Source organism: Pleurodeles waltl, chromosome 5 (genome assembly GCF_031143425.1).
Source record: "Pleurodeles waltl isolate 20211129_DDA chromosome 5, aPleWal1.hap1.20221129, whole genome shotgun sequence".
NCBI classification, from domain to species: domain Eukaryota; kingdom Metazoa; phylum Chordata; class Amphibia; order Caudata; family Salamandridae; genus Pleurodeles; species Pleurodeles waltl.
Genome location: NC_090444.1, coordinates 219962469 through 219978765, shown reverse-complemented (window position 1 = coordinate 219978765; position 16297 = coordinate 219962469). Strand labels below are relative to the sequence as shown.

The 16297-nt window shown below is 45.8% G+C and overlaps 1 protein-coding gene across 2 annotated transcripts in view; it reads left to right on the top strand.

Annotated features, from left to right (window-relative positions):
- TRAF5 (TNF receptor associated factor 5) overlaps nt 1-16297 on the top strand; it is a 261574-nt gene that overhangs the window by 32929 nt on the left and 212348 nt on the right. The window contains exon 1 of one of the 2 annotated variants that reach the window (XM_069233949.1): nt 10090-10206. The exons of the other annotated variant lie outside the window; for it this stretch is intronic. The gene's annotated coding sequence lies outside the window, so the exon portion shown is untranslated. Of the gene's footprint in view, nt 1-10089; nt 10207-16297 lie in introns of those variants that run through there. 2 annotated transcript variants of the gene reach the window in all.

The window sequence follows — 16297 nt, the reverse complement described above, 5'->3', positions numbered from 1 at the left end:
CGTCAGCCTAGTGGGAAAGTCGTAGTAGGGATGGTGGGGAGACCGTAACCTCAACGGCGGTCTCCTCACCATGGGTCAGGTGGTCGGCAAAGCCAATCGCAAAACTCCTAATTAGGCCCTAAATTATTCAATACTTGGTTTGAATTGGCAGGCTATCTCTTTAGGTTACTCTAACCACAGGTTTAAATTGTCATGGATTGTTAATGCCTGATTTTCTAGAGCACGCATTCCAATTACAATTGTATCTATCAGTTTGTTCAGTGTCAACATTTCACTACTTTCACTTTCTTGTCTTGCCTTTAAAAATTTAATTGGTGAAATCGAAATACAATATTAAAATACTATCTCCATTGCATCACAAACTAACAACTTTTTTCTGAATACTTTTAATCCAAAGTAATGCAAATATTAAATATACAATCCAATGCTGAAATCATACAAGACCCGGGGAAAAATGTAAGCATTCTTAAAAAATTCTCCTGAACCACCCAAATCAACAAAGTGAAATTGTTAAAATTTAAAAAAGTCCTGAAAAAAGTTATGTTTGTGAAAAACTACTTTAAAAAATGTACCATTGAAAATTTAACAAGGATAGTGGGGAGTGTATTTTATTTAATTGTCCCCTACAGTTGTATGCAAAGCCCCCACAAAACAAGTTGAAAGGTTAGAATTAAACTGGAACATCTGGAAAAAAACACATAGGCCCTCATTACAACCCTGGCAGTCCAAAGACCGCCAGGGCCGCGGTGGCAGTCTCACTGCCGGCGGTGAAGATTGCCAAATTACGAGTTCGGTGTTTTGGCTGCTTTTCCGCAGTACGCCGGGCTGGAGGTGAGCACCTCCAGCATGTGGACGCCGTTATACCGCTAGCAGTATTATGACATGTAAGACCGCCAGCATTTTTCCTGGCGGGTGCACCGCCAGAAAAAGCTGGCAGTCTTGCATCCTGGTGACAGGAATAAGCATTCCTGTCACCAGATACACTTGCACACATATCCACATAGCCGCACACATGCACCCACACACAAACACACCCCACTCACCCACATACTTGCCTCATACACCCCCATTCACACTAACATGCATACACAAACACCGCACTCACACACACATTAACTGTCCCCTCCCCCAATGCATACTTACATTCACACCGTCCTCCCCCAGCGCATACATACATTCACACACCCCTCCCCCTGCACCAAATACATGCACTCACCTGCTCTCCCCGTTCACTCACACAAACACGCACTCCCTTACCCCGTCCACTCACACAAACACTCCCCCGTCCACTTACATACACATGCACATGCATACACGCACTCACCCCTTCCATCAGCTCAACCACACTAACACACTCAATTGCCCACACACACACTCTAGCACTCCCCCATCAACAAACACTCACTCCCATCCACAAACATTCACACAGCCCCCACCCCATCCACAAACTCACATCTCTCACACCATCCACAATCACTCACACATGCAGACACACACCCACAAACACCCCACCACATTCATGACATTCACACACGCAGATACAAACACCCCTGCATTCATGACATTCACACACGCACTCACAAATGCAGAAACGCGCTCACACCCGCTCCCCTGTCGGACGATCCACTTACCTCATCTGTCGAGGAGGTTGTCCGGGAGGGGACCGGTCACAGCGCTTTCACTGCCGGCAGCGCCCCGCCATCAGGATACCGCCACGCCATATTACGGGTCGTAATACGGCGTGCGCCATCCTTTTGGCATGGCAGTGCCAGCGGTGGAACCGCCTCTTTGGCCCGACCGCCAGCATGACTGGTGTCGGAATTCCACTCGATTTTGATTGGAATTACGAAATCAGTCATAATAGGGCGGTCTTTTGGTGCCCGCGGCTTTGCCGATCTTACGAAAAGACCGCCGAAGTCGTAATGAGGGCCCTAGACTGTAAATAATTTAAGGATAGAGAAGAAACATATGAAAAAAACATACACTTTTTAAAAAACCACCTCCTGAATCATGTGCCCTGACAGTCACAACAACCTGTATAGAGAAAAGGGTTGAAAAAAAAACATACAAAACATTTGTACAATAACATTTCTTTACTCAACTAACTTATCTTAGTCGTGCCAGAATGAATAAACAAACATCAAAACTAGGACTATCTAAAAAATGGTGTATCTAAAAATAGAAATGATAATTCCGTCCATAGAAAACAATAGAAATTTGTGAGGAAAAACTGAAAATAATGTTACAAAAAGCCTTTTATATTTTGCACTGCATTTGAAAATTGGAAAATAAAGAGTAGCAAATATATTTATTTTTATATATTTACAATTTTTGAAAGTAATAAAACACTTTTTTTTTTAAATATATAAATTCTTACATTCAATGTCCATTTAAAAAGCATACACATGTATTTTGTGTTTACTTTCATTAATGAATGGAAAATGTTAAAATTAAGATATTGTATAGTTTATAAATTATGCAATTGGAAATTTCATAATAACTTATCTAAAACAATTACAAATAAATATCCACCCCAGAACCCACACATCCAGTCTCCCAAAAAGTAATAAATATCACACTCCAAATTAATTTCCCCAAATTAAATTACTGCAAACTCCGGGCTCCAAAGACCTCCGTATTCTGCTCCTAAAGCTCAAAGTGCATAACTTAAAGAATGATATACTTTTAAATTTATATATATAAATACTCACAACCCAAAATAAAATTGATACTTGCCTATGGATCCCTAAATCCAGTTTCCCAAAAATAGGTAATACATATCCACGCCCTAAATGAATTACCCCAAAATACATTCCCTGCCAAGGGCCCCTGAAACCCTAATGCCCCACCCAAATACCCCAGATTCATTACCCAATCCAAACAAGCCAAATTCCTCTCCACCCTAGGACCCTGAAAATCCTTAAATCCCACTCACAAATACCATTTTGTTTTATTGGTTTGAGGAACTCCCCCATTCACCCCATAGTACTTATGTCCTATCCCTAAAAAAGACAGATTTTTGGGGGGGCGGGTAATCCTCTTACCTGCCCCATAATTCTTACATCTCATTCCTAAACCCTATAAAAATCGGTATTTTCTTATGAGGGTTAAAACCCACCTTGCCAACCCCATAAACTCTAAATCCCAGCCTTAAAATCTAAAAAAAAAATATTTAACTCACCTTTACTAACCACACTTATCACTGCATTGAAACGACATGTGTGCAACTTAATGTGCATTGCAGTTATAGTGCTGTAAAGGTAACATAACTTTGGAGTTGAAATGTAACTAAATTGCCTGCATTAACCGGGCCTTTGGGAAAGGTATGTACTGCTCAGTTATGTGTATGTCTAATCTATTAAACCTACCAGAATTGACATGAATTTAAACTGCCCATGCCTTGTTAGGACTGCCCATCTTTCTCTGCCATATGTTCGTAGGCAGTATCAATGCTATGATATATATTGTGTATTGCAAGACCATGCATAACCACTTACTTGACATGCTGCATAAAAGATTGCTAGCCCGTATTCGTTACAGCATCTCCTGTACTTTAACATAATTTATCTTATTTATCTCCAAACTCATGCATAGGTGCAGTGATAGAAAAAAGATGGGGCACAGTATAAATGCATAATTGCACTGCAACTACACTATCCACCTACGCAATATACCAAACACTCTTCCATCAATTGCACTGCCAAGGACTAGCATGCTACCCATCTGCAAAGTGCTTCTGCACCTCATCTAGGATAGGAAACTCTATACAAATGCAATTCCAATACAGTGTATTATGATTCATCTTAAAAGTGATCCTGTAAAACTTCTGTTAGCTAGGGAAGGAACCCAACACCAATACAGTGAGATAAAGGTTGGCTCACTCTGACATCAGGAAGGAGAAAAGAGCATAGCAGAATCCTACTATTGACATCTGGAATAGCAACTGAAAGTAATGATCCGAGTCAAAAATTGTCACTAGAGGCAATAAATGTGATGAAAAATAATACAAGTAACATGTTGTGACACGTCCAGCACTTGGAAGTGCCTCTTTAAATATAGTAATAACAGGATCTGACATCACAGGAAAGATCTCTACCCCATTTTGCATTGGAGACCCTGTTAACCTTGTATGGGCAGCCCACCATCTTAGAGAGAGCTGGCTATATGGCTTGACCTGCCACTATTCTAGAAATCATGGTGTTCTTTAGCTAGACAAAGAAGAAACTGAAGTTTGACTTCTCTTTCCAGTCCCGCATTATGAGTACCTCCCATTGCCAGCCACAGAAATAGCTGATGGAACCTGCCAACCAGTGCCAGGGCAGTTCAGACAGCGTGGCCACTAAGCAGCAAGTAGAGCCCAGAGTCTCAAAATACATTGACTATCGGGAAAGTGACATAGCTGTCTTTGGCCGATGGAGGGCCTCTGGTAAGCTCCGTATCTGATTATGGCAGTTACAACATCACAACTGTCTTTGCTCATCATTTAGAACTAAATTTCACATAAGACTATAAGCAAAATGGAGACAGATGTACATGAGATTTACATTTGAATGTATATTTACAGTTTAAATTGTCGGTTATCAGTTGGATTATTAAAGTTGAATATAGATGTAGCCTCAGATAACTGAAAGAGTTGTTTCATGTCATATGTTGCACCCCTTACAACGGGTAAACATTTTCTTGCTAAGTAGTGACAAAATAAGAGTGCTGAAAATGGATCGGAAATAATAGCCTAAAACTGAACCCACCAAAGAATGAAATCATGTGCGATATCAGACTAGCCACAAGAGAGCTGGCTGGTACAGCTTGTGACCTGCCCACTCTGTTTCCTGTGTGATGAACCTGAGATTCATGTTGGACTCTGAGTTGATTAAAATATTTATTTAACTATTCAACTGGGTACATGAATTTCTGTTGCTTGTTATACTGAGACTGGATGTCATAATTGGGGCTTAGATAGTAAGCCCAGTCTACTTAATCATCCGCCCCATCCAGTATTTACAAAATGCAGATGCCAAAATCATAATAAACCTAAATAAATTGAATGCTGTTTTCCCAGCTCTGGCTGGTTTACATTGGCTTCCAGTATAAAAAATAAACAATAGTTTTTGTCAGTTACACTTTGCATTGCTTAAAGGGACTCCAGACTTTCTGTAAAAATCTCTGATCGTACGCCTCAGTCAGAACTCTTTCCCCCCCAGCTATCTTAGTCTTCTGCCACACCATCGAACTCCACAGGACCGACCACCGCTGCATCCACTTCACCTTCGAGAAACACACAACGCACCACCACCCACAGCGGATTCCCCGACGCAGCTGGAACAAGGTCACCAATGACCAGCTAACACCACCCTCTCCCGGAACCCACCAATCGACACCACCGACACAGCTGCCCGCAACCTCAGGCAATGGATCGACGACTGTGCCAACACTCTCGCCCCGATCAAGAAACCTTCAAACAGATGCCCCGATAGAAAGGCCATCTGATTCACCGCCTACCTCCAAGAATCCAAGCAAACATGCCGAAGACTCGAGAAAAAGTGTCACCAAGAACAGACACCGACAACCACACAGCCCTCAAGAACGCCATCCGCAGACACCACCAACTCATCCGAACCGCCAAAAGACCCTCCTTCAAAGAACACATCGACAACAACGCACACAGCTGTAAGAAGCTCTTCAACATTGTGAAGGAAGTCTCCAACCCTTGTTCCAACACAAATGACATCCCGCCATTGCAAGACATCTGCGACTCCCTAGCCACCTTCTTCTACTACAAAATCACAGACATCCATGACAATTTCAATACCCAGACCCCACCGTCAACCACCGACACCACAGACTCACCGCCCCCCAGCCACAACAACCTCCTGCTTTCCTAGACCCACGTCAACGAAGACGACACCATCAAAATCATGAACACCATCCACTCCGGGTCACCATCCGACCCCTGCCCATACCACATCTTCAACAAATTTAGCTCCATCATCGCACCCCAACTCTGGAAGATCATCAACAGCTCCTTCGAGTCCGCCACCTTCCCAGAGAGCTGGAAACACGCCGAGATCAACACCCTCCTCAAGAAACCGAGGGCGGACCCAAAGGATCTCAAGAACTTCCGGCCCATCTCCCTGCTCCCCTTTCCGGCAAAAGTCATTGAGAAGATTGTCAACAGACAACTGACCCACTTCTTCGAGGAGAACAACACTCTGGGCTCGTCCCAATCTGGATTCCGCGGCAACCACAGCACCGAAACCGCCCTCATCGACGCCACCGACAACATCAGGACCCTGCATGACAATGCCAAAACAGCGGCCCTCATCCTCCTGGACCTCTCGTCTGCCTTCAACACCATCTGCCACCACACCCTACGCACACGCCTCAACGATGCAGCGATCCACGACAGAGCCCTGAACTGGATCACCTCCTTCCTCACCGGCAGAACCCAGAGAGTTCGCCGCCCTCCATTCCCCTCTGAAGCCACCAAGATCATCTGCTGCGCACCCCAAGGGTCATCCCTCAGCCCGACCCGCTTTAACGTTTACATGACACCGCTCGCAAACATCGTCAGATCACACGACCTTGACATTGTCTCATACGCCGATGACACTGACCTGATCCTCTCCCGCACCAAGGACCCCACCACCGCCAAAACCAGCCCCCATGAAGGAATGAAGGCCATCGCTGAATGGATGAAGAACAGCTGCCTGAAACTGAACTCTGACAAGACTGAGGTCCTCATCCTCAGCTCCACCCCCTCTGCCTGGGATGACTCCTAGTGGCCTGCCACACTGAGAACTGCACCGACACCCACCAACTACGCACGCAACCTGAGGTTCATCCTAGACTCATCATTCTCAATCACCCAGCAAGTCAACGCCGTCTCTTCCTCCTGCTTCAACACCCTCCCCATGCTTTGGAAGATCTACAGATGGATCCCCACCGGAACCAGAAGGACGGTCACCCAAGCCCTCGTAAGCAGCAGACTGGACTACGGCAACGCTCTCTATGCAGGAACCACGCCCAAGCTACAGAAAAGACTGCAACGCATACAGAACACCTCTGCACGCCTCATCCTGGACATCCCCTGCCACAGCCACATCACAGCCCACCTAAGAGACCTGCACTGGCTCCCCATCAACAAGAGAATCACTTTCAAGCTCCTCAACCACGCTCACAAAGCACTGCACAACGCCGGACCAGAATACCTCAACAGACGACTCATCTTCTACACCCCGACCCACCAGCTTTACTCCACTGACCTTGCCCTCGCCACCTTTCCATGCATCCATAGAACGACTGCCGGTGGCAGATCGTTCTCCCACCTCGCCACCAAGACGTGGAACACCCTTCCTATCCACCTGCGACAGATACAGGACCTGCTAACCTTCAGGAGACACTTCAAGATCTGGCAGTTCGAGTAGTAGCAGCCCTCCTGGCCCCCCCCCCCCAGCGCCTTGAGACCCTCACGGGTCAGTAGTGCGCTTTACAAATGCTATGATTGATTGATTGATTGATTGATTGACTATTTTAAGATTTAGATCACAATGGGGCTGCTTTTGAGGGCAAGCTGCTCAGGCCAAATATTCACTGCCTCGGAAACTTTGAATGATTGATAAACTTTTAGAATAAAAAAAAAAAAAAAAGAAAATAATTTGTTGAGACCTTTTTGTTCTAGTCATGGCATTTTTTATATTTTTTGGTACCGTGCTGTCTAAAGACCCAGGTGGCACCTGTGCAATGTGCAGGTAAACCAAACATAACACAGGATTGTCCTTCCTTCCAGGATCCCCAGTTCTTTTCTCATTTTGTTGAACCATTCTGCTACACCGTACACCTCCAGATTCCTGAGTTATAGCAGCTCCATGTTATAATGCTCATCTCATGCTGACTAGGATGCTCCTTCTGTTGATGGGCGCCCCTCTCTCCTACCCTCTGTCCTGTGGGTGCCCTCAACACCAAAACTCTGACTACGACTGGTCAGTCATGAGATTCATGACTCTAAAATTTTGGAAGTCCCTGGCTGTCATCCGGAAGTTGTGTGCCCAGGAATCCCTGGGCACACTGAAGAAAACCTAAGAGAAATTAGAGCCATAAGTGGCCCCCTGAATTGGGTCCAGTAACTTCCTGTTTTAGCCACAAGAACCTGGAAGCACTGCCATACCGGATAAACAGTTCCCTGGAGACACTATCCAGTTTCCCTTGCCACTTAGTAACATCCTTTCCCAGTGGTTTGGAATACCTTGGTCACTTTGGCCAGTTGGATTCTTGGGCTTGGTGCAGGTAATGCTCTATTGGCTTGAGCCCACTGAGTTGCATTCACTGAACTCCTTTAAATCGACCTTGATGAAACTAGGGCAAGTGACAGAGGTATCGCGATAACTACTTAGATACATTGTAAGCCCCTTTTTAAAGTCTAGCTCCCTTAACTATGGAATGGGAACAGATGTGTGCAATAAGACGAAGAGGCCAAACCTCGTTCACAGACTGACATTTGTAATAGGCCCTCACCTTAACAGAACCATACATTATTCGGACATTCTTTGTAGTGGCTCATTTTTTACTACACTGTGTGTTCCTACAATAAATAAATAAAGACCTAGGACCTGATTGTGAGTTTGACGGATGGTATTCCGCCATCCTGACAGACTACTGTACATCAAATTTAGCCAGCTCTCAGCGGTCATCTCTGTATGTTGCAAAGAATGGCATGACACACTACGCTTCTCACAGCATAGAAATGAAGTTGTCATTATACATGTGTCACTGTATATTGACCAATGCTTCCTGTTGTAAGCTGATACATTTATATAAGGGGGAAAGGTATATTACACCACAAGCTACATATGTATTTATGACAATGTCATAATTGCTATTTCTATGTGTGTATATGTACATATATAGAGGAGTTTTTGCCTGCTACCAAAACATTAAGAAGTGTAATGAAAATGCTCATACTTCACCCCAAGATCAATGTGCACATCTGACCATGTAAATACTGCTGCTTCTGTGCGTTTATTGGTATTTATATAGAGGGGTTTTCTCCAGCCAATAAAACCTTACCAAGTATTGTGCATATATACATGTGTAAGCTAATTTCAGTTTTTTGCTATTAAAAACAGCTCCTCCTCTCTGCCCTGGTCTTATCCCTCCACTCTGACTCTTCGAAAACATTTCTGACTACCACGAACCCCCTCACATCCTTCTTAGACTTTCACCTCCGTATTACTTCCCTTTTGAAATCTATTCCCATCATCCTATTCCGACTCTAAACCAGGGGAGTAGCTTTGTGGGGGAAGTGGGGAGGGGAGGGGAAGGGATGTTTGGAGTGTTACAACCCCCACCCCCTCAATAAATGTATTTTCTGATGAATATTTGGGTATGGTGAGGTGCCTGTCACATTTCACCTGGGATTTTTGCATGCACCCAGACACAAATACACACTCTCACTCATGCCTGCTTTGAAAGCCCTAAAAATTGTGATTATTTTACGTATTGTGTTTCCATCACTTACTACTCCCACCAATTCACATTCATCTCCCTTTCCACTGCCTCTTAAGCCCATCTCATGCTCCTTGCTTGTTGTACCATGTGTGTTACCAAGGTATGCCAGCGTCATTGTACTGAAATCTGAAGCTCCACACACTCCCCCCCTCCCCCCCCGCAAGTTTACGGACCATGCTACGTCCATGTTCTAAACTCTACTAAACACACAATCATTTCAAGAGCACAAAGCTAATACAATGAATGCAAGAAAAAATGTCTTTTACTAAAGCAACTTCTACTAATCTACTATTACCCTCCAATCTTGGGCTCCGGAGTAGCATTCTACTCGCTGCAATGCGCTTCAGCGCCTCGTCAGGGGTCGCAAGCGCTATACAAATACATCCACAATCTCAATGCCAATCTGCATTGAATTATAATTTATTGCGAGCGTCACTTCTCATTATAACAAGCGTGTGCCCGCGGTAACACGTCGGTAAGCAGTTCAGCACCTACACTGAACAATGACGTTTCACGTTCGGTCGGATACACTTTGAACAGGAAGCTGATATGGGGGAGAAGGTGGCGTCGGCACCGCAGCAGCGCAAGGTTTTTCCGCGAACCGTTTCCTCTGCAGCGCCACAAGCGCCCTGAAGGGCTCTGCGAACCGAGTCAAGTTCAACACCTAGAAGCGGGAGCGAACAAAGCCAGCTGAAGCCTCAGGTGGGTCACGAGGCGCGTTACACCTTTTATTCTGACAGAGCAGCGTGCCCCTCACATGAAGCCTCGATACCTGCCGAGTTCACGAGCTGTTTTGTTGCTATTAAGTCTTCAGCCTTAATACACGAATTATTTCAGTTTTTACTATTGTCACTGCTGGGTCCACCCAGACTACTGCGGGGTTTCACAGTTTCGGAAGCAGATATGTAGCTGGAAGGATATTATGGGGCTCAGCTGATTTGAGGCTGCCAAAAGTCACGCAGAACTCAGGTATGCAGTCTTAATGTTTACTTTCCGTTCCGGTGTCATTAGTTTTGATTTGGACATTGTAAAAGCAGGGCTGCGCGTGCACAGCTGGAGGGCCCGGGCTACACTTTTCATTCAGGTCATGAATGGCGAAAGTTACTTTGTATCTAACAGCGAAACATTTTCACTAGTGACTGCGGAGGGAATGTGGCGGGTGAACACATTCATAGCGGATCTCGGCCGGGCTTGTGTTTGTAACCTGCATCAGGTCGAATACAGGCATTTCTAAACACTTACATGTAACATTCACAAGGAATCTACAAATACTACAATGAAAAGCACTGTGCGTTAAACATCCAGCGAATGTTTAATGTGTCACACATGATATGCGGCCATTCACAGCATATGCACTGGGAAGTAAGGCATATACATCTTTAATAGAAATTATTTCTGTTACCTGCTCATGAAAAGAAAAAGAAAAAAATCATTCAAGACCCCCTGCTGTTATGGACGTCATTCAGATAGATTTTTGATTTTTAAATCACGGTGTTGTCAAATCCGATGTTTCTGTAATGTAAAAAAATTAAGTGTTTGGGGTTTTTTCAAACCTAGCAAATGATACACGATGAAAGAAAGAGCTGGCCACTGCAGCTCTCTCTCAGCTACACTCAGCTGAGCCCTTGACCTTGGCAGTTTAAGAGAGGGCACAGGGCAGGGGGCAAGTTGGTCATCGTCACTTGTAATGGGTCAGCAGCAGGGCACAGGTCAACAGGCATACAGGCTTTCCTCACAACGCCATCTACTGACATACAAACATTATACAAGCACTCCAACAAACAGAGACTATCACACATTCATGCACCTATTTACACACAACCAACACATGCGTAAAAATAAAGAGACAGCGCACATCTATACATATATATATATATACATATATATATATATATAATTACAGACTCTATGGATATATGCACATACTGGAGAAGTGTGAGTGGCTGCTTGTTTTACTATATGTATGCATGAGTGTAAGTAAATAAATAGATGCTTCCATAGATTTGGGTGTCCATGAATAGGAAAAGTAATAGAAGAGTGTGGTTTGGTGTGCCTGGGTGGGTGGATAGGTAGATTAGGAAGTGAATGCATAGATGTGTGTGGGTGGATAGCCTGTTCATTCACATGCCTTTACAATTGCTCACCAACGTACCCATTCATCAGTCCATTAATCCATTATTAGTCCTTGCATTTCTTCATCAGTTCACCTCTGTGCTCAGTTTCTCAATTATTCATATCCTCACTCATTCATCTATTCATTGATTCGTTCCTGCATCCACCCACTGACCAATTTACTCAGACAAACCACCCCAATCAGTGAAGAAGCAGTTTAACTTATAGAAGATCCAGACCTATTGTTTTTGTCAGAGCTGGTATGTTGGCGACAAGGGCACAGTGACCCCCTACTTTAACATGGTCAAACTTATACGACTTTGGTTTGAATGTGTATATGTCTGCACTTATAGGGTGGGCATGGGATGATGTCAGTTGACTGCTCAGCATGTGTAGAGACTGAATGTACTGTAGCAGATAGTGATTGAGTGGTCAAGGTACTTCATAGCTGGGGAGAGAATTGCATAAAGATGGTAGTACAGTCACTCTGCTAGCTTTCTTTAGGGGCATCATGCTATGGGTTCCTGCTTTTCTTGGGGTTGAGAAATCTACTTCTCAACATGAGCTGGTACCCATCTCTTGGATGTATCGTTTATCTGAAACATGTGAAGAAGTTGATACTCATAATCAAAATTCTTGATAGAGCTATTAGAAGCACTTGGAGTTTCAGTATCCATACAGACTACCTGCTGGAAGTGGCCTATGGTTGCAACTAAAAGATGCATTGAATGAAAGGGTTGCAGCATTGAGTGGAGTGTCGGAGGCAATAGCGAATACTATTATTTGGGACAATATTTAAAAATAAAGATTCCTAGATATCTCATGACAAATAGAATGTTTAGCCATCCTCCACATAAAGTCCACGCAAGATTCCAGAAATCACTGCACTGAGCCAGTGATATATTTTCTCAATTCCTTAGTAGGTGTATATGCTTTCTACATTGAGTGAAGAGCTACAGGAAAATAAAATGTATCCTTTCTTTGGTTAAGTTCAATCAATCAATCAGTAATTTCTAAAGTGCCGCTAATCACCCATAGGGTCTCAAGGTGCTGTTTGCAGGTGTGCTGCTCAATTGAAGAGCCCGGTCTTGAGGTCCTTCCCGAACTGCTGCAGTGATGCAATCTATCTGAGTTTGAGAGCTAGCATGTTCCATGCCGGGCTGCGAGGTAGGAGAAGGAACTTCCTGTTGTACTTTTCTGGATCTTGGGAACGACTGCGAGGGCAAGCTCGGACAGCTGTCATCTGTTGGGTATGTAGAAGACGAGGCGGTGGTTGAGGTATGCCAGTCCTATGTTGTGTGGTGCCTTGTTAGTGGATCAGGAGTTTGTATGTGATGCGCTTGTTGACTGGGAGCTAGTGTAGATCTCTGAGGTGGGAGGAGATGGTTCTGTATCTGGGGATGTCCAGGATGAGTCAGGCTGCTGCATTCTGGATTCTTTGTAGTCTTGGTTGCATTGTTTTGGTGATGCCGGCATAGAGTGCGTTGCTGTAGTCCAGTTTGCTAGTGCATGAGTGACTGTCTTCCTCGTGTCGGAGGGGATCCATGTGTAGATCTTTCAAAGGAGTCAGAGGGTGTGGAAACGTGATGATGAGACGGCGTTGACTTGGCAGGTCATGGATAGAGAGGAGTCCAGGATGATGCACAGATTGCGTGCATGATCCATGGGAGCGGGGGCATTTACCACTGCGTTGGACCACTAGGAGTTGTTCCAGGCAGAATGGGTGGAACCAATAATGAGGATCTCTGTCTTGTTCGAGTTGAGTTTGAGGCAGCTGGCTTCCATACAGGCAGCGACTGCTCTCATCCCATTGTGGAAATTTCTCTTGTCCTTTACAGGGTCGCCGGACAAGGAGTGGATCAGTTATGTATTGTCAGTGTAGAAGACGATGTTTAGCCCGTGTTGTTTGCTGATCTTGGCTAGGGGGGCCATGCAGATGTTGAAAAGCGTTGGGCTGAGTGATGATCACGGGGGCACTCTGCAGGATGTATTTTTGGGTTCTGATATGAACAGCGGTAATCTGACACTATGTTCTTCCAGTGAGGCAGGTCCTGATCCATTCCAGTGCTTCATCTCTGATGCCAACATCGTGGACTCTGGCACAGTGGGTGGAGTGTGAGACGGTGTGGAATGCGGCAGAGAGGTCGAGGAGGATGAGTGCGGCCATGCCTCCGTGGTCTAGTATGGCACGTATGTTGTTGGTGGCTGCTAGAAGTGCCCGTCCGGTGCTGTGGTTGCTCCTGAATCTGGATTGAGATGGGTCTAGGATTTGGTGTGTCTCGAAATTCAGTGAGTTGCCGGTTGCTTTGGCTGGGAAGGGGAGCAGAGAAATGGGTGTGTAGTTTTCAGCTCCCTTGGGTTGGCGGTGGATTTCTTGAGTAGCGGGTTGATCTCAGCGTGCTTTCAGTCTGATGGGAAGGTGGCAGTCTCGAAGGATCAGTTGATAGTTCGGCAGAGCTCAGGTGCTATAGTGGTGCTGGCCAGGTTGAAGATGTGATGAGGGCATGGATCCAAAGGTGCTCCAGAGTAGATGGAATTCATGAGTCTTTGGGTGTCCTCTTTGGTGATAGGGGTCCAGGAGTTCATGATCTGGTGTGGTGCTGGGTCCCTGGTGGTTTTTGTGGGTGGTGCAGATGGGTTTGGTTAATGAAGCCTTCGTAAATGTCCTGCATTTTTCGGTGGAAGAAGGTGGCAAGGTCGTTGCAGAGGTCTTGGGATGGAGGGGTGGATGAGGTGTCTGTCCTGGGGTTTGTGAACTCTTTAATGATGGTGAAGAGCTCTTTGCTGTTTTGAGTGCTGGTGCTGAGGCGCTCTTGAATGGCAGCTTTTTTGGCAGCTCTGATGTTCTGGTGGTGCGTGGTGACTGCGTTCTTGTAGACTGTGCGGTCTTCGGTTGATTTGCTGTTCCTACATTTCCATTCCAGTTGTCTACAGGAGCATTTGGACTCTTGCAGGTGTGTCACGAACAATTTAGGTGTTTTGCTATGTCGGTTTCCTGCTGATTTCCTGAGAGATGCTATGCTGTTGGCGCATTCCGATAACCAGAAGTGTAGATTGCATGCAGCTTCATTAGCGTCTGCTGTGTCCGCTGGGGTTGAGGGTCTGAGAGCATTGGTGAGTTGCGATTCTTTAACCTTGCCCCAGTGTCTGACAGGGGGCAGGGGCCCAGTGGCATGCAGTGTTCTTCGTGAAGGTAAAGTAGACACATTTGTGGTCGATACAATGGTGTTCGGAGGTGTGAGAAATGGTGATGTTGTTCCCTGCTGAGAAGACAGGGTTGAGGATGTGTCTGGCTCTGTGAGTGGGGACGTTGACAAGGTGTTTGAGGCCAAGTGTTGCAAGGTTGTCCAAGAGGTTTGTGGTGTTGGGGTATTCGTGGATGTCAAGGTGGAAGGTGGGGTCACCGAGTAGGATGTAGTCAGGGGAGTTGAGCGCTTGGGGGAGCGACGAGGTCGGCGATGTCTTCGCAGAATTGAGGTCGGGGTCCGGGCAGCTTGTAGATGAGTGTGCCACGGAGGGAGGAGTTTGGGTTGGTCTGAATCAGGAAGTGTAGGTGTTCATGGGGTGGCTGAGACTGTGACTCGTTGGTGGTTGTCAGGCAGAGGGTATTCTTGTAGACTAAGGCAATGCCTCCTCCAGGCCGGTTGGATGATTTTGTAGTTGTCTGGGATGGCTGTAGTGATGTCCGGGGCCGAGGTGGGGGTGATGCGCGTCTCCGTGAGGAAGGTGATGTCCGGGCTGTCGAGTCGAGGAGGTCCCATACTTCTACTGTGTGCTTGAGGAGGGAGCATGTGTTGAGGAGTATACACTTGAGGTGGTCATCCGTGCTTGGATCGGGATCGTGTGGTGGTCATTGGAAGGTGTGGGAAAAAAATAGCATGAGTCTTCCTCGGGTTGGCTAGGTGGCAGGCTGAGGATCTTCCCGGGTTGAGGGCGCATAGTGTGTTGGAGTTGAACCGGCAGATGGAGCGAGGACCAGGGTCCATGGCATTAGGCACGCTCCAGGCGCGGACTGGAGCAGACAAGCTTGCCTTTGGTGTGCCTGTTGCGACACGCCTGTACGCATGTCCGCTGCACGGCCACGCAGTGGCCGCCATTAAGAACAGGATGGAGGTGGGGGTTCTGGTCAGCTGGGAGGCGAGAGGGCAGGAAAGTGCTTCGCAGGGAGGGGGGCGGGGTTGCAGAGGCAGCAGCGGCACAGGAAAACGCGGGGAGAGTAAAGGGAGAGAGAAAGAGACGAGAAGGAGAGAAAAGCAAAATGAAATAAAGACAAAAATAAAGAAAAGTAAAAAACAGAAGTAAAAGCAGGAGTAAAGAAAGACAGCAAGATACTTACATGCAGTTGGCCGTTAGGCCACCAGGGATGAGGCACAGGTGGGAACCTGCGGGTGGAGGTGGGCCTTGAGCTGAGAGTCAGACAGACTCTCAGTTCGCTCAAAGCAGAGGCAGCAGCAGCACCAACAGGTGGAGCTGCACAGAGGAGGGCAACAGACACTGAGCAGGAGATCAGAGGAGTCGCAGGTAAGTTCATCTTACCTGCACAACACTAATTTAATGGGTATCTTGAAGATTAAAGAAATCTAAACTATTATAGATAGATAGGTTATTTGGTGTGTAAAACAATGCCTATTTACTGTTGTACAGTTGTATTCTTACAACTGAATTCTGTCCGACATTAATG